General features: G+C 39.7%; 1 pseudogene; it reads left to right on the plus strand.

Moving 5' to 3' along the window:
- Positions 1–3,373: 3,373 nt before the first annotated feature.
- On the plus strand, positions 3,374–12,814 carry LOC135709591 (uncharacterized; annotated as a pseudogene).
- The last annotated feature ends 737 nt before the right edge of the window (positions 12,815–13,551 follow it).

The raw sequence follows: 13,551 nt of genomic DNA on the forward strand, positions 1-13,551 counted from the left end.
TTTCCGGCTTGCCTGGTACTGTGAGAACGGTTGCCAATATTGATTACAAGATTAGAATGTGTTCTATCATTATGAATAATATCGTGTACCAATAAGAGTGTCTGTAGTTCACATAAACCTAAAATTGGAAGGACATTATGATTTCTGCTTGCATAGAGTTCAAAAGTTGAATATAACGGAGGTAGGTTGAACATTATTTTTAAGCACCTATTTTGCAAAACTTGTAGTTTAACTAATTTTGATTTACATGCAAGGCCCCAAGCTATGATAATATATTGTAATTGAGAATGTATGTGAGCATAGTAAAACTTAAGTAAGACATGTTGCGGAACAAAGCTAGAAACCTTTCTCAAAACGCCACATAAAGCCGCTACTTTTTTCTCTATTTGTTTTACATGTATTTCCCATGAAAACGTAGAATCCAGGTAAACACCCAGATATTTGAAAGAATTCACTTTTTCAATAGCAGTTTGATCAAGTGTAGGTTCCAAATGATTAGGCAATATTTTTCTTGAAGATCTAAAAATCATGTATTTTGTTTTTTGGAGATTGAGGGACAAGAGATTACTAGAAAAATAAATCTTCAACTGGTGCAGATCATGATTAATACTATCAATGATTAAGTGAGGATTAATACTCGGGTAAAATATTGCAGTGTCATCTGCAAATAATCTAGGAGTACCGTTTAATGTCAAATTCACAGTTTTCTACATCACTAGTTATACTATTTCCATTCACAGTCAAGTTTATTTTATTTGCGCTTTTGGAGCGTCCAAAAATTTCATTTATATTTTTCCAAAGTTTATTGGGAGTGGTATTGTTCAAAATGTTTTCATAATATGCTTTTTTACAAGTTCTTTTAGACTTTTCAACTTTTTTAGAGACATGATCCAGTAAAACTTTTGCGTGTTCATCACTAGGGTTCCTTTTGACTTTTTTTAGATATTTATTTTTAATTTTTATAAGTTGCCATAGGCCTAAATTCATCCATGGACATTGAGTACCCTTAATTTTAACATTTTTAGTCACTATGGTTGTATATTTTTCTAACAAAGCATTGTAATTTTGAGTAATATTTTCAAGACATGAATTAACATTGTCTATTCTATCGATACCATTGATATAAGTTTGGAATTCATGGTTTAATCTACTGTGGTTAATTATTTTTTTGGTTAGTTTAACAAGGTTTGCAGGAACGGCTATCTCAAAACATGATATGATGGGAAGGTGATCACTTACTGTGCTGAAAATTGTATCGTTTTGTAATCGAGAAGCATTTTCAAAATTACATACCACATGATCCAGTATATTCATACTGGCAGGTCTTGAAACGAAAGTATTAGTACAGAGATAGCCATATGATTCAATAAGATTTTTATACAGCACAACTATATTGTTGCTTGATAAGTTCATTGGAATATTTAAATCTCCAACGATAAAAAGTGGACGATTAACCGGGGCTTCTGATAACCAATTTTCTAACATGACATGAACATTATTGAAATCATAACAGGGTGGACGGTACACACCATGAACATCATAGTACATTCCATTAATCTTAAGTTGTATATGGATGTGGTGAAATCCTTCATTAGAAAATTTTTCAATAGTACTGTATTGAATTGTGTTACGCACAAATACAGCTAAACCCCCCGAAGATGTTTCCCTACAAGAAAAAAATGAGCTAAACCCTTGAATTTTTATTAAAGAACAATTTGCAGTTTTAAGCCACGTTTCCCCTAGAACAATCACATCAATTTGTACACGTAAACAATCTAAAAATTCTAGGACCTCATCATTTTTTTTTAAATCGTTTAGACCTCTCACATTCCATTGCAGAATTCTTAAATGCCTAGGATTGTTGCCTAAGCAGGTTTAATTGAAATCATCAATATTATCGTGGAAGAAATTCTTTAAATTATCCATTCTTATAATTTAAGACATTTAATAAACAAATTGAATAACTAACGTTGGTTATCAATGAAGGCATGAAAATAACTCATTTACAAAAGAGATCCAGTAAGCGATTAAGATCATTTTTATTTCGAACAATTTCAGGTTTGGAATTTTCATCCTTTTTGATTAAAATTTCCCCACTTCTGCTTGGCCACGCATACTTAAAATTCAACCTTTGCTGCATGCTTCGCACTTCCTTCAAAAGGTCAATTGATGACGGGGTTAGTTCATCACGAATCACAATAGATGTGGGTTTACCATCGATAACAAGAGATTTGTCAACAGAAGTGGACATTAGCTTTCCATGTCCTCTTTTTTTCTCAAATATTAATTCTTTGTCAGCTTTGGATCTAAAAACAACTCTTATTGGTACGATAGCATTCCTTTTCTTACTCGAATACAACCTAGAAGCTGAAATAATCGACATTTTATCTGGAATAACTCCAATACTTGCTGCAGTTTTATGAATTAATTCAATAGCATTCTCTTTTGGAGAGGAAGGCAAACCTAGAAACATCGCATTGTTTGAAATCGCAAGTTTATCAGCTGTGTTAGCATGTTTTTCCATGTTTTGGACTGTTGCCTCCAATGACATTTGGGAGTTTTTAAGAATAGAAAGTTCCTGCTTGAGACTCTCATTTTCAGATCTGAAACAATTTTGTCGAACTTTGATGACAAAAAATCTTGGACCTCCGATCTAACAGCACTTAGTTCAGCACAAACAATTTGAGATATTGTGGTCTTCAACGCAGCACTAACCGAAGAAATAACGGAGGTTTTAAGGTCTCTCATTTCTGTAATCCGTTTGTATATTTCCGCGCATTTTGCGGAACAGAAATAGGGTAGATGAACCAGTTATAGCTATAGTACCAATTATGGCTATAGTGAAGATATTTTATAAATTATCTGGAAAAAAAACTTCACATGATCATTCGATTAATGCTTACCAGTGTATTTTCAGACATGCCTGTACACTTTAATTATATAAAAATATATGTTCAGGGCATTACAACCCGATATAAATGAGTTTGAAAATATGCATGCTTGCAAAAGTATTTTTTGTTATCCGATGGGTACAAACATGCAAATGAAATATTGATTTTTTTCTAAAACAATAAGCCTTTTTTAACATTTTACTAGCGTAGACTTTTCATGCACGTGCTCGTTGTTCATGTTAGCAAGTAAAACATTTGAAATATGTCGAAAAAATATAATTTTCGAGTATCACCATAGTAGGTACATTTTTCATTTGGTGTACCCATTATCGCTACAAGCGAAAGTACCTACTGCGATCTGTCACTTTTGGCCATAGCTCCATATTTTCATGAGCGTTGTACTTAGAAAAGCAAGTGTTTAGTTGATTTCTCAGTGATTTCTACTTTTTGCTCAGGATTTCTCATCTCAGGTATGAATAAACATTGATTTTACACACTAATAAGCATAATTATAGACAATTGTACTTCATGTAGAATGGCGAAAAGATCAGCATGTAAACAATACTCCGAAGAGGCTATCACATCATGCATCCGAAGCATAAAAGCTGGAAAATCAGTTTATGCCGGATGCAAAGAGTTCGGGATACCCATCTCCACCATTTGATACAGACTAAGTGGCCAATGGCAACAAAAATTCAAGCCTGGACCACACTCGGTGCTATCAACAGAGGAAGAAAATAAAGCTGTCACATGGCTTTGTGGGATGCAGGACCACGGATTTTCTGTTACACGTGAAGCGCTGATCTTCAAAATAGCAGAGTTTCTGTCAGCGAATTCACGGGAGAACCCATTCAAGAATAATCGACCAGGTATATTTTTATCTTTTTATTAGAAATTAGACCAATGAATACCAAAATAGGAAAATTTAATTGTCCTAGGACGAAAATGGTTCAAGGCTTTTTTGCGACGTAATCCAGGATTTTCTCTCCGAACACCGGAACAAGTGTCAACCGCAAGTGGGCGAGTCACCGAAAATGATATTCGGGGTTGGTTTGAGACAGTGGACAACTGGTTGATGAAGAATGAATTGCGTGAAGTACTGGAGGATCCGAGTGTTCAATGGGGATGAAACATCGTTTTACCTTCACCCCAGTACAAAGGAGGTTATTGCGCGGACAGGATCCCGCAAAGTTTATGAAATTGAACAGGCAGCTGGAAAGCAAAATGTCACTGTGATGTTTTCCTTCGGAGCATCTGGAGTTGTCGTAAGTCCTCACGTCATTATTCCGGGAAAGCGCATCCGAAAAAAAGTGGCACAAGGTTTTCCATCTGATTGGGGCCTGGGTCAGAGTGAACGTGGATGGATGGACACGCACAACTTCCGTGAATACATCCTAAAAATTTTCCATCCATTCCTCGTGAGACAAGGTGTAAAGTTTCCAATAATTTACTTCGTCGATGGTCATTCTTCACACAAAGCGGTGGAAGTAGCGGATATATGCCAGTCTTTAGGAATCGTGCTTATTTCTCTGCATCCAAACACGACGCATATTACGCAACCAGCTGATGTTGCCGTTTTTAAACCGCTGAAAAGCGAATGGAGAAAAGTGGTTGAAGAATGGAGATTAAAACATCAGGGTGAGTCACTTACATTGCGGCACTTCGGTGGGGTTCTGAACACAACAGTTGAAAGGGCAATCAAAAGCACTACAATTCAGAATGGCTTTCGACCATGTGGTCTGCAGCCCTTTGATGCAAATTCAGTTGACTATACCAAGTGCATAGTGAAAACCCCGTCTTTGCCCAATGGATTGTTATCGAGTTCTGTTCAAGAACCTGTTTTACCACAAGCAACAAACGAACCGCTCCTCTCGCCGCTCCTATCAGAACACCTATCGAATCAAATGGGAAGTCCACAACCGTTGCCGATTTTGACTGAAGCTATGAATCAATTTGCATTATCTTCTAACTATGTGCGCATCCACATTGATAAAATTATTGAAGCTTATGACTTGATTGGTAGCGAAACAATGGGAAAAATTGAAGGCGAGAAGAACGCGTTATTCGTTTTTTCTACGTTAAATTCGATGACTTATCCTCTTTGCAAGGAAATCGTAACTCGTCTTCGATGCAGCTTGATCTTGATGGGACACAGAATATCGAGTTACTTCAAGATCCTAGTTTTTCACCTTCAATACCTGCAGATACTGGTTCTAACGAATGTCAGATTATAAACATTGATAATTTGGACCCCTGCTATGAACGCTATGATGGATCTATTTTGATTGAGTTAAGTGCTGTACCGGCTGAACCCAATGAAGAAGACATGCTTATACCAGAGGTTACAATGGACTGCACAATGCACGATTTTTTGCCCATAATTCAGCATAATTTATTATTCAGTATGATTTATTTCAATGGAAAACCTGAGTATAACCATAATAGGAACATACATATGGCGAAGAAAAGTGACCATATGGCCATAATGGGTGCTCTGCATAAGCATAATTATCTTAATTATAATTAAGTTTTATCAATCAATTCTTTACATTTGATAGGTTTATCTCAATAATTAAACTTTAAGCTTTACTATTTGGTATAATATATGGAGTCATATGAATTCATGTAAACAATTGAACTAAATAATTGATTTCGGCTGACAAACTATAGCCATAATTGGTACATCTACCCTACATGTTTTGCTGTATGCGTTGAACCGCACCACCAACAATATTTTTGCATTTAAAATGCCAACTTGAAAAACAATACATTCAGGTTATACAATTTTTTGAATCTAATTCCACTTTCTTGCACACTACACACAGAATATCGGTAACATCCATCCTAAACTCTTATTGTATATAAATAAATAAATAAATAAATAAATAAATAAATCAATAAATAAATAAATAAATCAATAAATAAATACACTGCAAATGAAAAATCAATAAATATAGCATAAACATACAACAACTTGACTAGCAATTTCTGAAAACTTTTTCATGAATTATGGTGAACAACATGCACCGTCACAACACAGACGGAAAAATATGAAAACTATACAATTGACGATAAATTATTGATCTCTAAGTGCTACCGATATTCGAAAAAGGTTGATCCATCTGATCATTCACTACACTGCGGTATGTCAAATCCCCACAGTCGACGATAGCAACATTGATATTATTCATGAGCATACAATTAATGTTTGTTGAGCTAAAGTGTATGATCTGGTCGATCCCCCAAATAAAGGTCCCACGGCAAGCTACTTGTCAAAACAAGTCGCTGTCTCCAACCACTTCACTTTCCATCCAACCGTTAAATCTGTCTCTTTCCGACCACAGCAGTCCCAAACTACATGCAAACTGTCTGAGCACAGCCGAATGCAATGAGAGCTAGCCCTTGCCTGCAAGACAGAACCACAACAAAGTTTCTTTCCCTGTGTACAATCGAGACGTACTAGATCAACAGTCGATTCGAGCAGTATCTCGTATGACGTTCGCACCACGGAACAGAGCAAATTACTCGCGATAAGAGGAAGATTGAACACAACAACAACATCAGCCAACCAACAACAACAGCAAGCAGCACAAAAGAAAGCACTATTACTATCTCAAACACATGAGGCAGACTTCGAGTAGCTACTGAATGACCTGAAGATCACAGTGAAAGTATCAAATTATTTCACTTTTATGACTTTTTTTGAAAAAGTATAACACTTCCAGAGAACAAGAATTGTCTTCACTTCAACGCCACAATAACTGATGGAATTTATAAACACTTGTTCACAATAATTTCATTAATTAAGATAGACAAAATAAAATACTGTGTAAACCATTACCTAAATTAAAAAAAAAAAAGTTACATTAAAATTCAACAACCTGTTCTATGGCAATTATAAGGAATAGCCAGGATCACGCTGGCCACATCCAGTCAATTTCCAGAAACGCCTAGGGAAGTTGCCTGTTTTACACTTTGATCAAAATCCATTGTGCGATGCCTCAAATCACATGAGAATTGATCTATTTCCTCTATGCTCTGTTTACGCAAGTTGTGACTAGAAAAGTATACAGAAAATCATGTTGATGCGCGCATAGGAAATTGTAAACAAACTGAAGTCTTGATAACACCGAACTCTCTCTGCAGCAGTCTTGGGTCGTTTCGGAGAACGGTCTGCTTGACGATTCTTCGCATCCAACTGACTGTAAAACATATCTGGTACCTGTTATATGCAATTAGATTAACATTCGAAGTCCATCCTGTTTACATATTCTGCTCAAAAATACTTACTAAGCTCCGCCCCAGACAGGATTTCCCGCCGTTTTTTATGAATGGGGTGGGCAGAATATGCAAAAAAGGATGAACTTCGGATATTAATCGAATTGCATATATAGAGGTACCAGATATGTTTTACAGTCAGTTGTTGATAAATCACAATCATCATCGTGAGCGAATTTGTTCTCTAATTTTAATGTTTTGGCTCTCTGGGCAGAAGCGGGTAAAACATTAATGGAATTAATTTTACTTAATTGTAATTTGTTTACTTTCAGGTTGTCAGTGTATGGGATGGGGGGGGGGGGAGGAAGAGGGAGGGGGTGTTTTGTTTAAATTATTTCCGCATTTCGATCTAGTTGAAGCCAGTCCCCTTCGACCCCATCGCGGGTTGTCAAGGTGATCATGCCGTGATCCACCTCTAGGGGTGTTTACATCTGTGTGTACTAACATGCTGGTAGACTCTGATGCCCTGCTTACATTATGCTGGCTACTTTTTACACAGTGCTAGGACACTAGCGCTAGAAAATCCACATAGATGTAAACATCACATTAACCGCTAACTTGCTCCTGCTTGCAGGACCCAATGCCACGCCATTCGAAGCGGTAATGAGCAGAAGCAGTAGTAGTAAAATTATGTTTATTTCTGTTGATTATGGTAGTACATTGATTTATAATTTTAATTGATTAGTCTACCTGGCTCTTCATCTTTGTTTAATTTGATATTCTTATTTAATATTTGCGTTTTTCAACTAGTTTACAGAATACCCCTTGGGGATGTGTTTTATTTGAATTGAAAAAAGTGATAACCTACCTAACTACGAGTATAACTTAACCTAACGTGCTAGATCACGTATGATCTGATGATATGATCTCAGACAGGTGTCTCTGAACCTTTCCAGGATGAATACTCTCCGTTCTTCTAATGTCTGAATTCCAGCCAGAAGGTGGATCTCAAAATTTCTAGTCCGCGGGGGACTGTTTAGGACCATCATAAGGATCGTGTTTTGGATCCTTTGGAGTTTAAGGTGATGGCATTTTGCACAGATTGGCATACCGTACTCGATTACAGGAAGGATGATTTGTTTGTAGACAGCAAGCTTATTTTTCAGGGACAGGGTTGACTTCCTGTTGATAAGTGGATACAACGATCTTATCAAGATGTTGCACTTGGTTTTCGTTTTGTCAACGTGCTCCCTGAAAAGAAGCTTGCTGTCTAGTGTTAGCCCGAGGTACACGACCTCTTTGGACCGTTCCACCACTGTGCCGTTCAGGCAGATCTTGTCATTCTCCGACGGAACAAGTCTAGGAGATTTAGAGTGTGGATCTTTGCCACGTTGATACGGATCTTCCAGCTGTTGAAATATTCAGACAGGACGTCCAGACCTCTCTGAAGTTTGGCAGTTAGAGCTCCGATGACCCTACCCTTGTAGACGATGGATGTGTTATCTGCGAACAGAGACAACGCTCCACCATTAGGGAGAGCTGGCATATCGGAGGTGAACAGGTTGAATAGGATGGGGTCAAGGATGCTTCCTTGTGGAACCCCGGCACCGATGTTGAAAGCATCCGATGTGATGCCATTCAGGGAGACTCGGAACGTCCTGTCTGATAGATAGTTGTTTATGATCTTCACTAGGAAGATTGGAAGACCGTACTGCTGCAATTTGAACACCAGGCCATCATGCCAGACATTGTCGAACGCTTTTTCAACGTCCAACAAAGCCATGGCAGATGTTTTCGAAACAGACTTGTTCCGTCTGAGAATGTTCGTTAATCGAGTCAGCTGGTGGACGGTCGAACGACCTTTCCGAAAACCAAACTGTTCCTCGAGTAACAAGTTGTTTTCATCGGCAGATGTTAGGAGCCGGTGGTATACTGCTCTTTCGAACAGTTTTGATAACCCTGAGAGAAGGCTGATTGGTCGATAACTTGAAGGAGAGGACGGATCCTTCCCAGGTTTCCGGATGGGTATGGCTTTAGCTGACTTCCAACACGAGGGGAAGTAGCCAAGTCTGAGGCACTGATTAAAAATCAGTGCCAGATGGTTGTAGAATCTGGAACTCAAGTGTTTGAGTTCCAGATTCAGGATGTTGTCGAAACCTGGGGCCTTCATGTTTTTAGATGATTTGATATAGGCCAACAGTTCGTCAGCCGTAATCTCGGATTCTTCTAGAAAAATGTTAGGAATCTGAAGAAGATTGGTTGCATTTTCAGCAACCTCAGATTCATAAGGGGTGACGATGTTTTGTCCGAGATTATGGGAGCTGACGAAGTGTTGACCTATCGCGGCAGCCTTCTCTTCAGGAGTTATCAGATGAACCACTGGGTCGCCGGGACGATCCAGTGGTGTCAGTGGGGGAATGGGCCTAGGCTTGTTTTAAAGAATTTTTGTAAGTTTCCAGAAGGGCTTAGCACAATCTGAGAGAGAGCGGATCTTACTAACAAAATCGTTATTTCTGAGATCCACTATACTGGCCTGAATGATCTTTGTTAATCGATTACAATTGGTCTTCAAGTTAGGCAGACCAGTACGCTGGTACTGCCTACGAATGGTGTTACGGGGTGTTACGGAGTCTAATGCGATCTTTGGTAGGGCTGTCAAGGTTCAGAGTGTTACTCGCCTGTCTGGAATTTTACTATATATTGGCCCGAATCGGTTTACCGAGGATCCAACTTCGGCCACCACCGGGTAGTGGTCCGAGCTCAGCTCCTGGAATGCCACAGGAAAGGAATGTCGCATGGACCCCAGACCGACTCAACCGCGTGGGCGAGTCCGGGGCCAAGATGGTATAGTGGCCTTCTTGCAGATCTTCATTGAGGATGATGCCGTTTCGATTGCTCCGACCGTTGCCCCAAGCTTGGTGTTTTGCGTTCAGATCGCCAGCGATGATAAAGTTCCCGCTCCTCCGGGTGAGTTTGATGATGTCTTTCCGGAGGGCCACTGACGACCCGTCCCTGATGTTGGTTTGCTTGGGGCAGTATGATGGTGATTGGGCCAAGTGATGTGCTCACCTCCACTTCGATGGCTTCAATTGTTTTCAGCTGGAAGTTTGGTAGCAGCCGGCAACTGATGTTCCGTCTTGAAGCGATAGCCACTCCTCCACCTCCAGAGCACGTGCGATCAAGTCTGACGAGCCAGAAGTCGGTAAGGAATACGTTCAGTTCGGGCTTCAAGTGTGTCTCGGTGATAATAGCAATGTCGACCTCCTTGGTGTTGACGAAATCGAGTAGCTCTCTATGGTTGTTCGTCAGTGAGCAAGCGTTCCAATTTGCAATTTTTATAGCTTCACGGTCCATACTTGGTGACGAGTGACAAGGCAGCATGAAGCTGTTCAGATCGAGTCTTGCAGGTGCGCAGAATGACGATCACCTCTGAAACCAGCGTTACTAGTTCCTCTGATGTTAACGGAGATTCGTCAACTGAGTCACCTGAGGCAACACGGGCATACGATAGTCCAGGCGCCGAGGTAGAAGCTTGATTTGGCAAAGCTGCAGCAGCAGTGAATGAGCAGAAGCACAACAACAGCGCAGTTTTATATATTTTTAGGTTCAAACAGAACGATGTGTAGCCAAATGATACTCGATTATGATGACCGGGTTTGGGGAAAACGTTTATTTCAGAAAACATTGAGAAAATTATCATTTGCACATTTTTCAAAAGTTTTTTTTATGGAAAATTTGAAAACTATTTATTTTAGCAGATTTGTAAAGTAATATCCTATTGATTGGCGTATTTGGATTTTTCTTTTCATCAATAAACGACAAAGTTAGAATCGTTCAAAACCAAACACTATTTCACCATACATATTTTTTGATTTGCACCCCAGTATAGTCGACAAAGACGTAGTTCTACGTCAAAACAATGTTTGTATAATTTGTATCATCTTTTATTCAACGCTTAGCCTAATTTAAGCATTGTTTACCATGGTCGAAACAGGTGTCTAGAGTTTCACAGCAGCAAGGTATGTTATGCCTAACGTATATTATGCTTAACGTCCATTATGCCTAACGTATTTATACCTAATGGGGTACACTCCATATACAGACAGTTTCACTAGGTGCTCTCGAAGTGAAGCCATATTTTTCCGCCCTTAGTGATAAAAACAAACGATTGAAAAAAATTAAAGGGTTGTGTCCTTGACACGACCGCAGTATGACGTAGAACCACGCAAAATTGATGTTTGTTATGCATTTTTGACTATTATACTTATTATTATCAATGGGGCGGGGCAGAACGTATCTTTTGAGCAGAATATGGAAAAAAGGATGTACTTTGGATGTTAATCTAATTGCATATATAGAGGGCTTTTTCATGTAGCTTTGGGAAAGAAAACGAGACTCAGATATTATTTTCTGTGTAAAAATCACATCAAAAATCTTTCTTATCAAACGAAAAACGTCGACCCTGTGTCGAGTGGTGAATAGAATTTTAATGCCACACTTATTTCGTTGGAGGATTTTTTTCTAGTCCGCCTTTAAGCTCAGGAGCATGCGGCGTGCGGTGCGGAGCACCATCACAATAGAGCTCTTTTGGAGGCACGGCACTACCCGCAAAAGCCACCGAAACTATGTAGATATGAGCTGGTACCTACTTTGTGCGCGCGCCAAACTCGTCCCTTTTTGGTCCTTCATGCAGACTCTGAATTTGCAGCATTCAGAGGAATGTACAACATACTTGGAATACCGCATACACGCGCTCGATTACTCGCTTGCTTCTAGCCAGTAGCAGCATGATGATACGAAATCAGATTTGCTGGTAGATTATGAGTAGAATTTATACGAGCAATAATCCACATTTATTTTCCCATGTTGAGGATTTCCTTTCGTTCCCTTCGAAGAATGAGTTCTCATCCTGATCCCAGCCAGCGCGATAGCATGTTGATGGGGAAAAGTGCTCGATTTATTCGAATTTTCCAGTCAAGCGCGGTGATGGTTGAATGGAATAGTTCGTTCGGGTTGGTTTAGTTTGAACCATGTTTTCAAAACTGGTTGCTAGAAGATTTGGCGCAAAATTTACGCTTGTTCGTTGGTCTGAAATGGGAACGAATGTAAATTCTAGGATAATTTCTCTATCGAGTGAAATGAACGTGTCAGCATCGGTTATCATAAATATTTCAGTGGGATAAATTGTCCAATTATTCCCTGCAAGGAGCGATCCTTGTCGTAGCCATCGTCTTCCGACAAGTGGGATGGAAAGCAACTCCCATGCCGGATGTCAATTGAGGTGCTCTTCATTAGGTTCCTGGCATATGCATCTCAAGTGCCGTGGAAGTGATGCCAGTTCACGTATGAAACGCCTTCGCTCTGGGAAGAGCAACGCTGAAAGTCTACTTAGCAACCCGGACCCATCCGAATGTCGCTTTACAGCTAGAATCACCAACTGGATGTGTGCATATGCGAATTGGTCCTGAAAGTACGCGCCTGCCATACCATAAATAAAACATGTGATACATCCCAGTTAACAAGATTCATGAGAAAGCGCTGCTACATCGAAATGGGGGCAATAAATATCCGTTCGTTTTCCCTTCCCAGTTTGGTTGGCCTGCTCCGGGAAGGTGGATGATCACTTCAAGACATTCTCCGAGCTGCCGGTCGTGGAGGAATGCTTCTTAGCCAAGTGCAAAAGCACAGAAGCTAGCACCACCTAGCTACTAAATTGGATTGTGAAAGACAGATAAACTATCGAAGGACACGCCGTAACCAAAGCACGGAAGAGGGGGAGGGAACGGTGACAGGGGAGTTAGGCACTTTGAGAAGGAGATATGTGCTGTATTGGAGACTCCAACTGCGATGCGATGGTTGTATTTCGCACTGGCTCGTGCAGGCTGTTACACCGGTCCTTCCTTGACTAGGCAACCAGAACCAGTCAGTGGCATGAGCATAACTTTTCCCATTTAAGTGAGAGAAATGGATTTGAAGAAGATAAACTTAAATATTGAATCATGGGATGAGTTGGATCGGAATTCAACCTCTTGACTGTCGTCGATGGGAAAACTATGGCATTTGAGCCGGGAAGGGAAAGACCGATGGGTGAAGGATAACTGGCTTCTTTGGTTTAATATTTTAGGTTAATGTACTGCCGTAGAAGTCCGGAGTGCGTTATGGGTTACTCTGCGGAGCAGTTTGGTAGATTAATAGAGATTGCTTGGATGGAATGCGTGGAATCCGGAAACGGACATATTGGTTGTTCAGGTCGATGGCAGTTAGAGATAATTGCTTTGTCGGAATGTTTCAAGCTTAGGTTTTATGGTTAGGATGCTCTGTTTATCTTCAATGCTGCCTTCTTGCGTAGTTGATATTTATACACTTCCTGTTGGATATTTTCACAGGACCAGGCTTTCCAGGCATCAACTTTTTGATGTTCAATTAAAAGTCAAAAACCACT

The sequence above is a fragment of the Ochlerotatus camptorhynchus genome, unplaced genomic scaffold, assembly GCF_037179485.1.
Source record: "Ochlerotatus camptorhynchus isolate MF236.1 unplaced genomic scaffold, CSIRO-AGI_Acam_v1.1 ptg000361l, whole genome shotgun sequence".
Classification (NCBI taxonomy): Eukaryota; Metazoa; Arthropoda; class Insecta; order Diptera; family Culicidae; genus Ochlerotatus; species Ochlerotatus camptorhynchus.